Source organism: Myotis lucifugus, unplaced genomic scaffold (genome assembly GCF_000147115.1).
Source record: "Myotis lucifugus unplaced genomic scaffold, Myoluc2.0 scaffold_157, whole genome shotgun sequence".
Taxonomy (NCBI): domain Eukaryota; kingdom Metazoa; phylum Chordata; class Mammalia; order Chiroptera; family Vespertilionidae; genus Myotis; species Myotis lucifugus.
Window position 1 is genome coordinate 2,996,223 of NW_005871205.1, and position 13,916 is coordinate 3,010,138.

The 13,916-nt window shown below is 54.3% G+C and overlaps 1 protein-coding gene and 1 pseudogene across 1 annotated transcript in view; one reads left to right on the plus strand and one right to left on the minus strand.

Annotated features, from left to right (window-relative positions):
• Positions 1-13,916, plus strand: part of ABR (active BCR-related) — a 179,066-nt gene that overhangs the window by 25,544 nt on the left and 139,606 nt on the right. The gene's annotated exons all lie outside the window — the stretch shown is intronic.
• LOC102443334 overlaps positions 3,540-13,916 on the minus strand; it is a 17,309-nt pseudogene continuing 6,932 nt past the window's right edge.

The window sequence follows — 13,916 nt, forward strand, 5'->3', positions numbered from 1 at the left end:
CCCCCCCCCCGTGCTGGTGACATGTAGCTATTCTCATGTGACGAGTGTGTGGCTTCCTGGAGGAAAGAAACTTGCATAATCAGATAGAAATGGGAACCTGGGAAAATAACTCAGTGCAGCACGTGGGGGTTGGGCAATGAGTTGTCTAGAAGATGTTGGGCCCTGAGAGGAGGGTTAGGGTGAGGAACCAGGTTTCCTCTGAGTCATGGCTAAGACCTAAGGGGGGTCCCTAGAGCTTGAGACTTTGGAGGGGCCAGAAGGCAAAGGGACCATGTCTTCTATCTGCAACCGTTGGACTAGAAATCGGGCGTGGGGCTCACCCTGGGAGGGGTAGAAGGGCAGGGGTAGAAGTTTGAAATCATTCAGCCTGAAGCTGAGGCTGCTGCAGCTTCAAGCCCCCAGCCATTCCCCGTTCCCTCAGAGCAGGGGTCCTCAAACTTTTTAAACAGGGGGCCAGTTCACTGTCCCTCAGACCGTTGGAGGGCCAGACTATAGTTTAAAAAAAACTAGTCGGCTGCTAAGCAACAGGCAGCGGCGGCAAAAACACCCAGCGGCCCAGATAAATGTTTTCGGCGGGCCGCATGTGGCCCGCGGGCCGTAGTTTGAGGACCCCTGCCCCAGAGCATGAGATCGGGCCCTGTGTCCTGGTGGCTCCAGAACAGGAGTGATTGCCTTTAAGAAGGCTCCTTACAGAACTCACCAGAGCCTGGGCCAGGCAGGGCTGGCGGCTGCCTCTGTGGGAGGGACGCCTCAAAGACCAGATGGCCCCTGAGCGCTGGCCCAGGTGGCACTGCGGGGGAACTAGGACTCCCCAGACACAGGGTCCTTCCTTAGGAAAGTGAATCTCAGGTCTCACCAGGTGGTGGTATCTTCGCCCAGTGGCCTCTGTCTCTGTTCAGAGCACAGAGAATTTTCTAGAAAGTTCTGAGTGTGCTGGTCCTCTTCTTTAGGGCCAGAGCCGTGGAGACAGGAACATTGGGATGAAGCCAATGTAGAGCTGATACCCCAATTTTTTCCTCTGCATTCCCCTGAGAGATTAGCTAAGGAATAATTTTCCTTAGCAGGGTCCTTAAAGACTTGGCTGAACCTGGGCCAGGCAGGGCTGCTTTGGTGAGAGACATGCTCAGAGGCTGGGTAACTCTTGCAGCATTGGCAGCCACCGGGGACACTCCAGGGACGGGCCTCAGGCCCACAGAGTCCTGGGAAGACTCCAGAGCTTGTCAGACTCTAGTTGAGGAGAATGAGGGTAGGGGTGCATCCTGTGCCTTCTTTGCCCAACACGTGCCCTGGAGGTAGCGTTAAGAGCTCTGCCCGTAAACTCATATCGGTATCCGACGCCAGTGCTACCTGGTGTAGCGGGGACTCGGCTCCCTTGCCAGTGAACAATCTTGTGATGCCAAAGGCTGGGATACTCTCTGCAGGGTTGTGAGCGGTGGATGGGTAGGTGCCTTAGCTCAGGCTGCTATAGCAAAAGACCTCAGGCTGGGTGGCTTCAGCAGTAGACATTTATTTCTCACAGTTCTGCAGGCTCAGAGGTCCCAGGTCAAGGTGCCAGCATGGTTGGGTTCTTGATGAGGGCGCGTTTTCTGGCTTGTCGTTTGCCCCCTTCTTGCTGTGTGTCCTCACATGGTAGGGAGAGAGCTCTGGTGTCTTCCTCTTCTTGTAAGGGCACTAATCCCATCATGGGTACCCACCCTCGTGACCTCATCTAAGCTTAACCACCTCCCAAAGCCCTTACCTCCAAACACCATCACAGTGAGGGTTAGGGCTTCCATCTGGGAATTTTGGGGAGACATAAACATTCAGTTCATAGCAGTGGTTGGGGAACTTCAGCTCTGGACCCAGTCAAATCTGAGTGTGAACTTGACTCTCTCACTTACTGGAGATGTGACCTTGAGCCTCTACTGTAAACTGGGAATAATGATCGTGTCTTCCACACAGAGGGGTCATGTGTTACAAATTAGAGTGACGTCAAAACAGAGAGGAGACGGATGGTTCTGGAGTTAGGGTGGGGGGTGGGGACATGCTGGTCAAAGGGTACCAACTTTCAGGTATCAGATGAATGAGTTCTGGGAATCGGATGTACAGCGTGGTGAGTATCGTTAACAATACTCTATTGCAGTGATTTTCAATCTTTTTCATCTCACAGCACACATAAACTAATGACTAAAATTCTGTGGCACACCAAAAAATATATTTTTTGCAGATCCAACAACAACAAAAAAACAGGTATAATTTTGATTGATTCGTACCAGATGTTGTTGTGTTGGCCGTTGTCATTTTTATTTAACAACCTCGGGGAAAAGAGGTCAGTGCCCCTGACTAAATAGTTAGGTATTACATGTTGTAAAAATTCTTGCAGCACACCAGTTGAAATTGTATACTTGAAATTTTTTTACTGTATACTTGAAATTTTCTCAGAGAGTAGCTCTTAAATGTTCTCATCACACCCACAAAAAGTAACTATGTGAGTCGTGGATGCATTGGATGTGTTAACGAATCTCATTGCAATCATTTCACAATACCTGCTTGTATCAGATCATCCCGTCGGATACCTTAAGCGTACACAATGTTCTTGGTCAGTTGTATCTCAATAAAGCTGGAAAGAAAAGGCTGAGAGGAAAAGTAATGCGCTGAACACAGTGCCTAGAACATAAGGATGGAAGCCAGGGACACACTGACCGAAGGGCTTTCAGTACCTGGATGCCTTGGCCCTGCAAACTCACAAGAAGGGGAGGTGGGCCCTAAACCTTTGTGGGTGTTGCACGGGGGTGAGGGTTGAGGGTGGGGAGGTGTCCCAGAAAGACTTCTTTATAAGGACAGGCCTGAGAAAAGCTGCAAATTCTGTTGAGTCCCTGAGTTCATGCTCAGGCCACATGTTCTATTACAGTGATGGCGAACCTTTTGAGCTCGGCGTGTCAGCATTTTGAAAAACCCTAACTTAACTCTGGTGCCGTGTCACATATAGAAATTTTTTGATATTTGCAAGCATAGTAAAACAAAGACTTATATTTTTGATATTTATTTTATATATTTAAATGCCATCTAACAAAGAAAAATCAAACAAAAAAATGAGTTCGCGTTTCACCTCTGACACGCGTGTCATAGGTTCACCATCACTGTTCTATTAGCAATATTCTATTGTCTTCCCCGGTTCCCAAAAGGACCTTCTCCTCCAGTCATTCATTCTGGTTCTGCTCTTCACCCCCATTTTGCCTCTGTGTAATTGCTTATGCTTCTCCCCCACACCCCAATGCCCTGCCTCCCCACCATACTGTTTTTGCAAATTAAATATTAGGTGTCCTTCCAGGTCCCAGTTCAAATGGCACTTCTTCCAAGAAGCATTTGGTTATCAACTCAGTTTGGAAGTGGTGACCAGCCCCCTTCCTCCGTTACCCACGTTACGGTCTGGACCACGTTCTGGACCCACACCAGGCACTGCCTTGCCTCTTGATGACTTCTGGGCATGTCTTCTTTTGTGTTTTTTTTTTCCTATTCAGGAAGCATTTTATTGTTGCTGACAGAAAAATCAACACTTTTCAGAAAACCCCCTGCATAAACGTGTTCAGCTTCTGAATCTTGTTTTTTGCAGACATATCAACATATTTCTCTTCAATTCGGACAATCATTCCACCCATGACTGACAGATCAATCTTAACTTCCAGTTTCAATATTTGGCTTTTACTTAGGACGCTGTTCAAGATGGTTTTTAATATATATATATATAGATTGATTTCAGAAAGAAAGGGAGAGGGAGAGAGATAGAACATCAATGATGAGAGAGAATCACTGATTGGCTGCCTCCTGCACTCCCCATCCTGCACACCCCTTGCTGGGGATCAAGCCCACCTGGCATGCGCCCCAAACGACGGGGAATTGAACTATGACTTCCTGGTTCATAGGTCAAGGCTCAACCGGTAAGCCATGCTGGCTGGGCTCAAGATGGTTTTTAATTCAGAAAGAGTGGCTTCATCTAAAGGCGATGCCGAGGGCACTGTGCATGGTCCTTCTCCGCGGTGACACTCCTCCTGGTAGGAGGGGCAGAAGCGACGCCAGGGCTGTTGTCCCGGCGACCGTCTTTGACTGGCAGCTGGATCAGGTTGGACGTGAGGGGAGGCGGTCTCTCTTCTGCGGTCATGTCCTTCAGGCTTTTCACTTTAAGGGAACACTTGCCATAGGGATTCGTAATCGAAGCCGCCATTTGGGGGTCCTTCAAGATGTGCTGTTTTCAACGATTCCTTTCCTACTTGTTCCAGCTCATTCCGTTTAGATGCAGCAGAATACAGATCAGTGGCATAGCGACCTTCGATACCATCTACTGAACAGGTGGCCGCACAGGCTTGGCAAACGTCCTGGCCACCAATGTGCTGAAACACGGCGCCTGCAGGGAGGGCCCGGAAACTGCTGAGGAGGCGTGTCCTCCCTCGGCTGTAGGTCAGACCCGAGCCGGGAGAGGGTGGGCATGTTTCCAATCCACGGTCCTGAGCACCATAGGCAAAGGAAGGCGCCTTGTTTTGTAAATGCTCAGGGAATGTCCGATGAGCTAAGGAGTAACTTTGCTAGCTTACAAGGCCCAGTGCACTTCCTGCAATATTGGGCACCTGGCGTGCGGGAAAGAGGAAAGCTTTTCCCTCCCTTGTCAGCCATTTCCTGGTTCTCTGTCTCTCGGGAATCGTAGACAGGATGACCTTCATTCCTCCATCTCAAAGTGAGCAAACCAGGGCCCAGAGAGGGAAAGGAAGTGCCACCAGGCCACACAGCGAGCTGGTGGCAGAGCTAGACCCTGGGTTGAGGGTGTGCTCAACTTAGTTCTCTTTCCCTTCTGTGGAGAGAGGTCGTGGAGTTTGAGGGGCTAAGGCATGGATGCTGGAGCACTTGGGTTACTGGGAGAATTCAGTGGTTTCATACATGCGGAGTCCTTAGATCAGCCCGGCATGGGAAGCACGAAGTAAGTGTTCGTTGCTGTCACCTTTATCATCTCTCTGCCCTCGCTGACAGCCACTCCCTCCTACCACCGTGTCCTTCACTTTAGGGGAGAAGAATCCTAAGAGGATTAGCTATGCCAGTATTTTACTGGGCAGCCGGTGGGAACCGGGCAGGTGGCTTAGAGGACTAACCTTCTGGGTTACTGGCCCCAGTGGCCTCGGCTGATTTTCTGGACCATCACGGACCCAAGGCCCAACAAATCCAATCTTATTTGTGTCAGTGATGGGGAAACGAGAAGGAACCTTCTTCCCTTGTTGCAGGTGCCCGGCAGACCAGCTGAGTCTGGTGCGGTGCCTGCCCAGTGGTCACCGTGGCTCAGTGCAAGCAGCAGCCACAGAGGTCTGCCCACACTCTGTCTGTCTGTCTGTCAGGCAGTCTGCAGACCCTCTCAAGCTAGGTCCTTGGGATGGCAGAGCCCCAGAAGCAGTTTTCATCATATTTCTCCCGTCAGAAAGCTGCAAGCAAGATTTCCCCTCTCTGGTGGGAAGGGCATCACCTTCATCCCTGGGAGTCCATGAGTGACAGCGTCAGCCTACAACCTGCTGAGGCGGGAGGTCAGCGTGGCTGCACCTACCGGAAGCCTCTTTCTCAGCTTCCCAGCATCTGCACCCTCCCAGGCAGCAGGAGACGCAGGGCAGGCTCCCACCCAGAAACTGCTTTTTTCTAGGCTAGAGCCACCGTTTGCTTCCTCCTCTGAAAACAGACGTAACTGGGACAGGCCTAGGAGAAGGGCTCTGAGAATTGAGACCAAAGTTCCCTTCGTGGGCTGAGCCATTTCTGGGTTTCTATTCCCCTTCCAGGTTGGCGTCTGATTGGGTGAAAAAGAGCGCAGCGTCGGATGCTGGCACTTGGCACAGGAGCCCTGTGCATTAGGGAGCTTCTAGTTGGGAGTTTGTGCGAGCAGTGAGAGGATTAATTGGAGCAGCAATTCTCCTGCCCCAAATCTGATTCTGTGATCCTGTTGTTGTTTTCTGAGTCCTTCCAGAGGGTGGTCATACTCGACAGGATATCCTAACCAGCCCGGACAGTCCTTTCCCAGTCGGAAGCTGGGCTGGCTAAAGCACCTGTCCTCCCTCCTTCCACGCTCTTCGTAACCAACAATATATTTGGTTATTCATTCATTCATTCATTCAATTCATCTACTCATTTGGTGATTGAATCACTATTTCAAGGCTCTGGGGTTACAGTGGTGAACGAGAGAGATGTGGTTCCTAACCCCGTGGAGCTCTCAGTCTAGCAGAAGACGCGGGCATTGGGTGGCTTACAAGAGGACTGGGTCATCTGAAATGCCGGCCCCCCTGGTCTGGTGGTTAGGGAAAGCTTCCTAGCGGAAGTGATATTCAAGTTAAGACCAGAAGGTAGAGTAGGAAATATCCAGGCAGAGTGTGGGGGGTGGAGCATTTTAGCCAGAGATATCAACCTGTGCAAAAGTTCTGAAAAAGCAAGAGAGCAAGGAGGAGGCCAGGCCGGTGTGGCTCAGTGGTTGAGCGTCGACCCATGAACTAGGAGGTCACAGTTCGGTTCCCAGTCAGGGCACATGCCTGGGTCTCGGGCTCAATCCCCCCAGTGTGAGGTGCGCAGGAGGCAGCCAATCCATGAGGCAGCCAGTCGATGATTCTCTGTCATCATTGATGTTTCTCTCTCTCTCCCCCTCTCCCTTCCTCTCTGAAATCAATAACAATGTATTTTTAAAATTAATTTTAAAAAAGAGAGCAAGGAGGGGAATGTGCCAGAGGAAGCTGAAAGGAAGTGCAGGGGCCAGGCCACGGGGCCTTGTGTGCCACCAAGGGGCTGTGGGTGTTTATTCTGACACAGTGGGAAGCCATCGATGGGGCTTAGAAGGGAGCGACCGGCCAGATGTGTTTGAGAAAGTGCTGCCTAGTTTCTGTGAGCTGCTGGGAAACTCTTCCCTCCAGTTGATCCTTCTAGCTGAGATCTCAGCTTGTTGAGCCCGGGGCTGCTCCAGGCAACAGACCCAGCTCCGATGTGACCACTGTGCACCTTTCACTGACCGCCGCAGCCAGAGTTTCATTCTTCCCCACTCTCCTTTCACGAGGACACACGTCACATGTGTGGGTTTCTCACGTCAGCCGCTGGCGCCAGACTGTGCTCATGAGACGGAGCCGACCAGCCCGGGAGAGGGCGCGATGGCCTTGCAGAAGGGGAAATTAGGAGTCACCAAGTTTCATGACCAGGATCTGAAAGTGCCTTATGTAAAAGACGCACATGGTGGGGCAGCCCGGGGACAGAGCGCAGGGCGGAGTGCGGTCATTCATGTAGGAAGGACCCTTGGGGGAACTGGGTGGCTGGTCTTCTGTGATTTCTTCTCACAGACTGTCCGCTGCTTCCTGGCCATCCGAGTCTGTCTGCCTCTCGCTTCCAAGGGTCATGACGACCCAATGCAGGCTGGGTGCAGGTATGTGCCGAGCTTCTGGGGCGGGGCTGCCAGGGCCGCTGGCACCCTATCTGAAGGTGGCCTGGGCCAGACCACTCCCTTTAGGATTATAAAGGTAAAATTTAGGGAGGACATGAAAGGCAGAATGACGAGGCAAAGAAGAACAGGGGGGTCTGAGCTTGCCATATCACCATCCTCCGTTCCCCGTGACCAGTGTTGTCAACACTGTTGGCATCTGGGGACAGACGTTCTTTGGGACAGTTCTGCATATTGCAGGATATTTGAGCAACTCTGGCTCTGAAATGCTCCTACACATTTTTCTAATACTTCCTCGTGGGGCAATACCAGCTACCCCTCCCCTAATTGAGAAGCACCGTTCCAGTGTTTATGGGGACAGGGTACGTACAGCGGCGCTTCGGGTCCTGCAGCCGGCAAGCAGGGAGACTGGGAAAATCCCCCCATTTGAGACTATCTTAGGGAAGGTTTTGTCCAGTGGGTGGTCTTTCTTTTCTGGTCACTCATGGGGACTCCTGCTGTCTCCTGGCCCCAAATGGAATTCCTCCTGACTTCCTGAGCCTTGTTGCTCACGAGGGAAACGCACAGCCCTGTGTCGAATCCGTGGGCTAAGCTCAGATTTTAGTGCAGACTTTTCCCAGGCCTCGTAGCGGGACTGCTCCTGGTGGCCGAGGTGCTGCTCTTCTGGGCCAGCAGATGGCGCTCGGGAGCCCCCGCCGTCTGCCGCAGGAGCGCTGGGAGCAGGGGTGACTGCAGAGGGAACTTGCCTTAAAGAGGCCTGGTCCTTAAAGAGACAGGGCCACGCACCCACGAACTTGAACGGTAGCCCCAAAGCGAGACTGCACGAATAGCGAGCACCCCTGGCGAGGCGCCGATGCTCCTCTCTCCTAGCCTCCATGAATGTTGAGCTGCCACCTTGGGAGCCAGCCTCCTGGACAAGCCCGCCCTCAGCCCCTGTGGCCACTCCTGGCCCTGATAGGGACGGGGCCAGCCTGGTGAGTGGCGTCAGAGCTCCTGGCAGAGCAGCGCAGGGGTGGGACGCGCCTGCAGAACTCTGGCTGAAAGAGCGAGGAGCACAGCCAGCTTCAGGGGGAATGCTGGCCACAGGAGGGCAGAGGCCAGCCCGTGAGCCCTGACCCCAGCTGGACGTGCCCTTGCTTTGCTGGGAGCTGATAAGTCAGAGCCGTTGAACTTTGTGTCTCTGGGCTTTTGGGACTTGAGAGAATCCTTCCATCTCTCCTGGCCTCTTTCCAAATGCTGACGGGGATGCTGTGGTAAGTAACGTAGGAGGGGGCGCCAGACCCTGCGGTGGAGCCCTCTGATCTGCTCTCTAGGAAACCTCTCCTGCTGACCCCTGGGTGGTGCTATCTGAGCCGTGTTGGGTAAGGGCCATGTTAGCCGGGGCTTGGCACGCGGCCCTCCTGAAACTGCAGCTCGCTCCGTTCATCTGAGGCAGCTCCGCTGTCCGGAACGCTGGCCTCACTGGGGGCCCTGGTCGTGGGAGCAGGGCTTCGACACCCCCCTGAAGAACGTGGGTGTGGGTGAGGAGCTCATGGCTACAGGGACCTGGGTGTCCCTGTGCCTCCTCCGGGCCAGGGGAGGCCACCAGGGGGTGACGGCCGTTCTCAGGTTTACATCTTGCCAGAGCTGCAGAGCTTCCCCATGACTCAAGCTGACACAAAACTTGGATAGAGAAATGAGTAACTGGGGAGGGCTGGTGCGTTCCTCTGTGCTGCCTGCAGACCTAACTGACCGCTGGAACCGCGAGGAGGCTGGGAAGAGGCAGGTGGGAAGAGGGCCAAGAACAGAACTCTTAGGCCAAGCCTTCTCCCTCCGAGGTGACTCAGTGGGAGCCTGGGGAATTCTCTTCTCTCTAGGCCCCACGGGTGAGGGCGAATTCTAGAACAGTAAACGCCGCTTCACTGGACCCAGGTGAAGGAAATGAAGCCGGGAGCAGGAAACAGGCCACCCCAGGGGCTGCTCGGAAGCAAAGCGTATGGCCCTCTAAGGGCTGGTAGAAAGCCTGGAAGTCATCTCTCCGACCCACCTGGTTGCCCACCTACAGATGTGAAAACGGAGGCTGGCCCAGGGCATAGAAGCAGGAGGGTTCGCCGGGACTGGGGCTCAGGAGGCTGTCATTAGATTGACTGCATGTAGCTGGTGCCCAGGGTCATCTGCCCTGTGGGCGCGGATGTGGTTTTCTTTGGGAGCCAGCGCTCTTTTTGCTTCGTCATGGGTGGCCCGGGGGGTTCTGCCTTGCGTTTCTCCTGTAACCCCGATTTCGTTCTCCCTGAGTCTAACTTCATTCTCTCTGTTCACTGTTCACTCATCGCGGCCCAGTATAGAGTTTACACGTGTGGGCTCTGGATTCAGAATCTGGGTTCGTTTCCAAGGTCACCACCGGCTAGCCAGTGGCTTGTCTTTCCGCTGCTGTGGAGTGGAGAGGATAGCAGCGCCTGTCTCCTGGGTTTATGATGAGGATTAAGTGAGCTAATTTATGGGAAGCACATAGAGCAACGCCTGGCACTTAAAAAGCACTCAATAAATAAATGTTCGCTGTTGTTCATTTTATTTATTCAACATTTATAATTGAATGCCAGTCGGTGGTGCTTCTGACAGAAAGCTGACCAGGGGGGCACAGTGTGGTTACGGCTGCTTCGGAGGTCTACCGGAGCCTCACTCACCCACTGGGCTGAGTGTGGGGTACACCCCCGTGAACAAAGGTGTAGGCCCAGCTTTTAGAAAGCTGATCTACCAGGGAGGGTGGAAACACTCGGTTCTTTGGCTATCACAGTCTGTTCTTTGTTTTTTTAATCTGAATGCAAAGGGCTCCGCCCGCCCTGGCCACCAGTAACACCCAGCCCCTGCTCACGGGTGCTCCCTGCTGGCCCCAGAGTGGAGAGAGGCAAATGGATAGCCTTTCCCCGAGCAGTGACCTCCGGGGGGTCAGGGGAGCAGGGACTCCCAGGGCCTTCCTGTTGTGCTCAGAGGAGCTGGGTTGCTAACAGTGAGGAGGGAAGAAATGTGGAAATACCCAGTTTGGATTCTAAGCACAGTCGGTCAAGTGGCTGGTGGAAACAGGAGTTGGTTGTTGGAGAGGCAATGAGTATAACAGCCCAGCCCTGGAAATTCTGTGCGAGGCCGCTGACTTTCAGAATGGAATATAACTTCTTCCTGCTCCGTCCCTCGTCAGCAGCACTCCCGGCAAGACAACCTACCCTTGCTTAACTCTCCCTTAAATCTGGCGGTGAGGCAGGAGCAGGGCGGTCACCAGGGGAGGTGGGGAGTTCAGGAACGCCCGAGTGCATGGCCAGAGGGAGAGCTGGGGAAGGTGGGGAGTGTTCACTCAAAGGACTGGGCAGTGAGTGGTTAGCGCGGGCTTGGAGGACACCTTGTGATGGGTGCTGATTCAGTGCCGTGGGGTGCAGGGACAGGTCTGCACTTAGCTGAATCAGGGCCTCCTGTCCACAGGAACACACACCCCTGCTGCTCTGACAGATTGGGGTTGCTGGCCGTGCACTTCTCCGCTGGCAAAATGCCCATGAAAGTGACTCTTTAACCCCTTCCTTCCTAAGATGTGGATGGGGTCTCCCCCAATCTCCTCCCTACCCTCAGGGCCAGATTTCTGGAGGCTTCTGCTCCAGTCTGAAATCACCCTGGTGCTCCAAGGCCCCCCACACGTGTCTCCATAGCCAAGGTTAGAGTCAAGCTGTGTGGTGTTAACATCTACTGAAGGCCATCCAGTGAAGGCATCAAGGCATGAAGTAACTGCCCTTTCCCGGGACACATCTGTGTGACAGGTGTAGAGATGGAAGAGGGCTGGAGGGATTCCTGGAAGGTGGTCTCTAACCCATGGACCAGCAAAGATTTCCAGGGACCTTTGCCACCCTGCTTTCGCCAGTCAACTGACAGCGGGGGCAGCATGGATGGCATTTAAGAGCATGAGCAGACGGCGCCAGGGTCTGAGTCCCAGCCCTCCACTTCCTGTCCGGGTGGGTTCCTTAGCTGCTCAGTGCCTCCTTGTTCTCATCTGGAAAATGGAGGGAGCTGAGATACTAAGGTTCACAGTGATATAACCTTGTAAACAAAACACTAAGAGCCAAGCCACGTGCACTGTAGCCTCCTCTGTTAATTATTAGAAGTGCTCCTCTCTCTTGCCTCTAAGATCCCTCTCTCTCTACCCTGAATTGTGTTCTGGAGTGGGAGGTCCAAGACAGAATTGGGCAGAATGAGGGGGGAAAAAGCAAACTATGGCATCGATAAGGAGAGCAACTGTAACATTTTAGCTTCAAAAATGCTGAAAATAGCTTGCTCCAGCCTTTGTAGATAAAAATGTAAAATGTATGCAAATGTATGTGACTCACGCAGAAACATACATCCATGGCCTGCTCACAGTCAGTGCCCGGATGTGGCCATAGGAAAACCCTTGCAGCATGTGCAGAGGTGGAGAGAGGGCAAGGCTGCCCTGGTGGGGGTGGGGGTGGAGGTGGAGAAGGGGGCAGTGCTGCTGCTTCCCTGGGCTGTGCTCCTGCTTCCATCTTCTGGGTTCTGTGCCTTCAGAGAGTTCCCTGTGGGAAGAAGTGCGGTCCTGGGCCCCTCCCTGCTGCTCCCATCACCCTCCTCCCTCTCCTTCCTCTTCGAGCCGTTCGCTCCCTCTCCCATCCTGGCTCTATTTCTGGAGCATCTCATTGGAGATGTACGCTCCCCACCCCCCCACCCCCTTTCTGCCAAACTCCAGGTGCCTGCTTGGTCCAACCAGTCTTGTGTGCCACGCAGGAATGGTGGAGGGTGACAGCTGAGCAGGGAGGGGCCAGAGCCAGAACCAGGGCCTGAGCCTGGAGGGCTGGGGAGGGGGAGAGCCACGCGGATGCAGGGAGGGGCCCGTGTTACTTCACAGTTCCCGTGCAGCTACCTGTAGAGGCTTTCCACAGCCCAGAGCATCTTCCACTGCACCTACCAGGGCTTCGCAGATCTGCTGTGAGCCTGTGGCCACCATCTTCCCTGGGCAGCTCTGGAGGGCGCTACCCAAGCAGCTGCAGGGGCTGGTGCGGGCTTCCTTCCGGCAACCTGGTGAGGGTCTGCTTCACCCCTTAAGAAAAAGCAGGGCCCTGGCTGGTGTGGCTCAGTGGATAGAGAGTCAGCCCTCGGACTGCCAAGGGCACGTACCTCCGTTGCAGGCTTGATCCCTGGCCCTGGTCGGGGGCACATGCAGGAGGCAACCAATCCATGTGTCTCTCATATAGATGTTTCTGTTCCTCCCCGTCCCTTCCACTCTCTCTGAAAATCAATGGGAAAATATCCTCTGGCGAGGCTTAACAAAACAAAAAAGAAAAAGCAATAGGCCTGCAGGTGTTTGGAACCACGAGGACCCGCTCTCCCATGCACGTGGATGCTGACCACACTGCCCCCCACAGAGGCCACGGGAGCTTCAGCTTGTAGGCCTGTCTGTAGAGCTGGGTCCCAGCTTTGCTTGGGGCTGGGGGTGGGGGTGGGGAAGGGCGCCTCCATCATCAGACCCCTCACTATCTGAGGTCAAAACAGCATAAGCGGCCCAGCACAGGGTGCCATGCCTCCCTCCCATGGGTCCAGGAGCTTCGGCCCCTGCTGCTCGGGACCAGCCGAGGCTGCCCCTGCCCCTCCAGTCCCTTCTCCTGAGTCCTTTGGCCCAAGGAGGCCTGCAGAACCCAAGTTGCCTTAGGTCCCATAGAACCAGCACTCGGGGGACAGGCATAAAGCCCCCCACCCCCCCACCCCCCCCACCTCTTAACGGCTTTCGTGGGGTCTTAGGAGGGATTTTGTTTCTGAAGGTTCTGTTGTCGGAGGCATCTTCGTCCCAGACTCCCCTAGAGTTGTATGTACTAGAAACCCCCAGAGGAGGGTCCTGGAGGGGACCCAGCAGGGGCCCCGGCCTCTCCTGTACCCTAGTTTGTCCTCCACAGCCGCTCAGGGACCCCTAGCCTCCGGTCTTCCTCCAGCTGCCGCCCCCTGGAGTGCAGGGCTGGAACCGCCCAGCCTTTAGGTCAAGGGTGTTTAAATAGATGAGGCGCTGTTAAGGTTTGGAAGGAAGGAGTCCCTGGGCGGCCAAAGCTACCCGCAGGCAGGCCGGACATTAACCCGGCCGGCGCCGCCTCCAGGCCTGCCTCGGGGAGGGGCCTGGCAGCCGCACCGGCCCCAGAAACGGCGCTTAGAGATCCCGGGGTGGCAGGTGATGTCACCCCTGCGGGCGCATAGGTCTCCCCGTGACACCTCGTCTGCGGGTGGCTAGAATCGGCTGAGCCGAGCGAGGGGAGGAGAAGGCGTCTGAGCCGGCGCCGCAGCCCGGAGACCCCCCCGCGAACCGCTCTCGGGCGCGGGCTGCAGCTATACAATTCGGGATTGGGTTGACATCGGCTACTTCCTTTAAAATTCCGGAATGATCGAGCTGTAGTAGAGGAAGGGAAGCAGTAACTTAATGTCATCTGAGAGGAGCCTCCAGTCTTCGCCCAGCACACGAGGAAAGCCCCTCAAAAATTATGCAGTT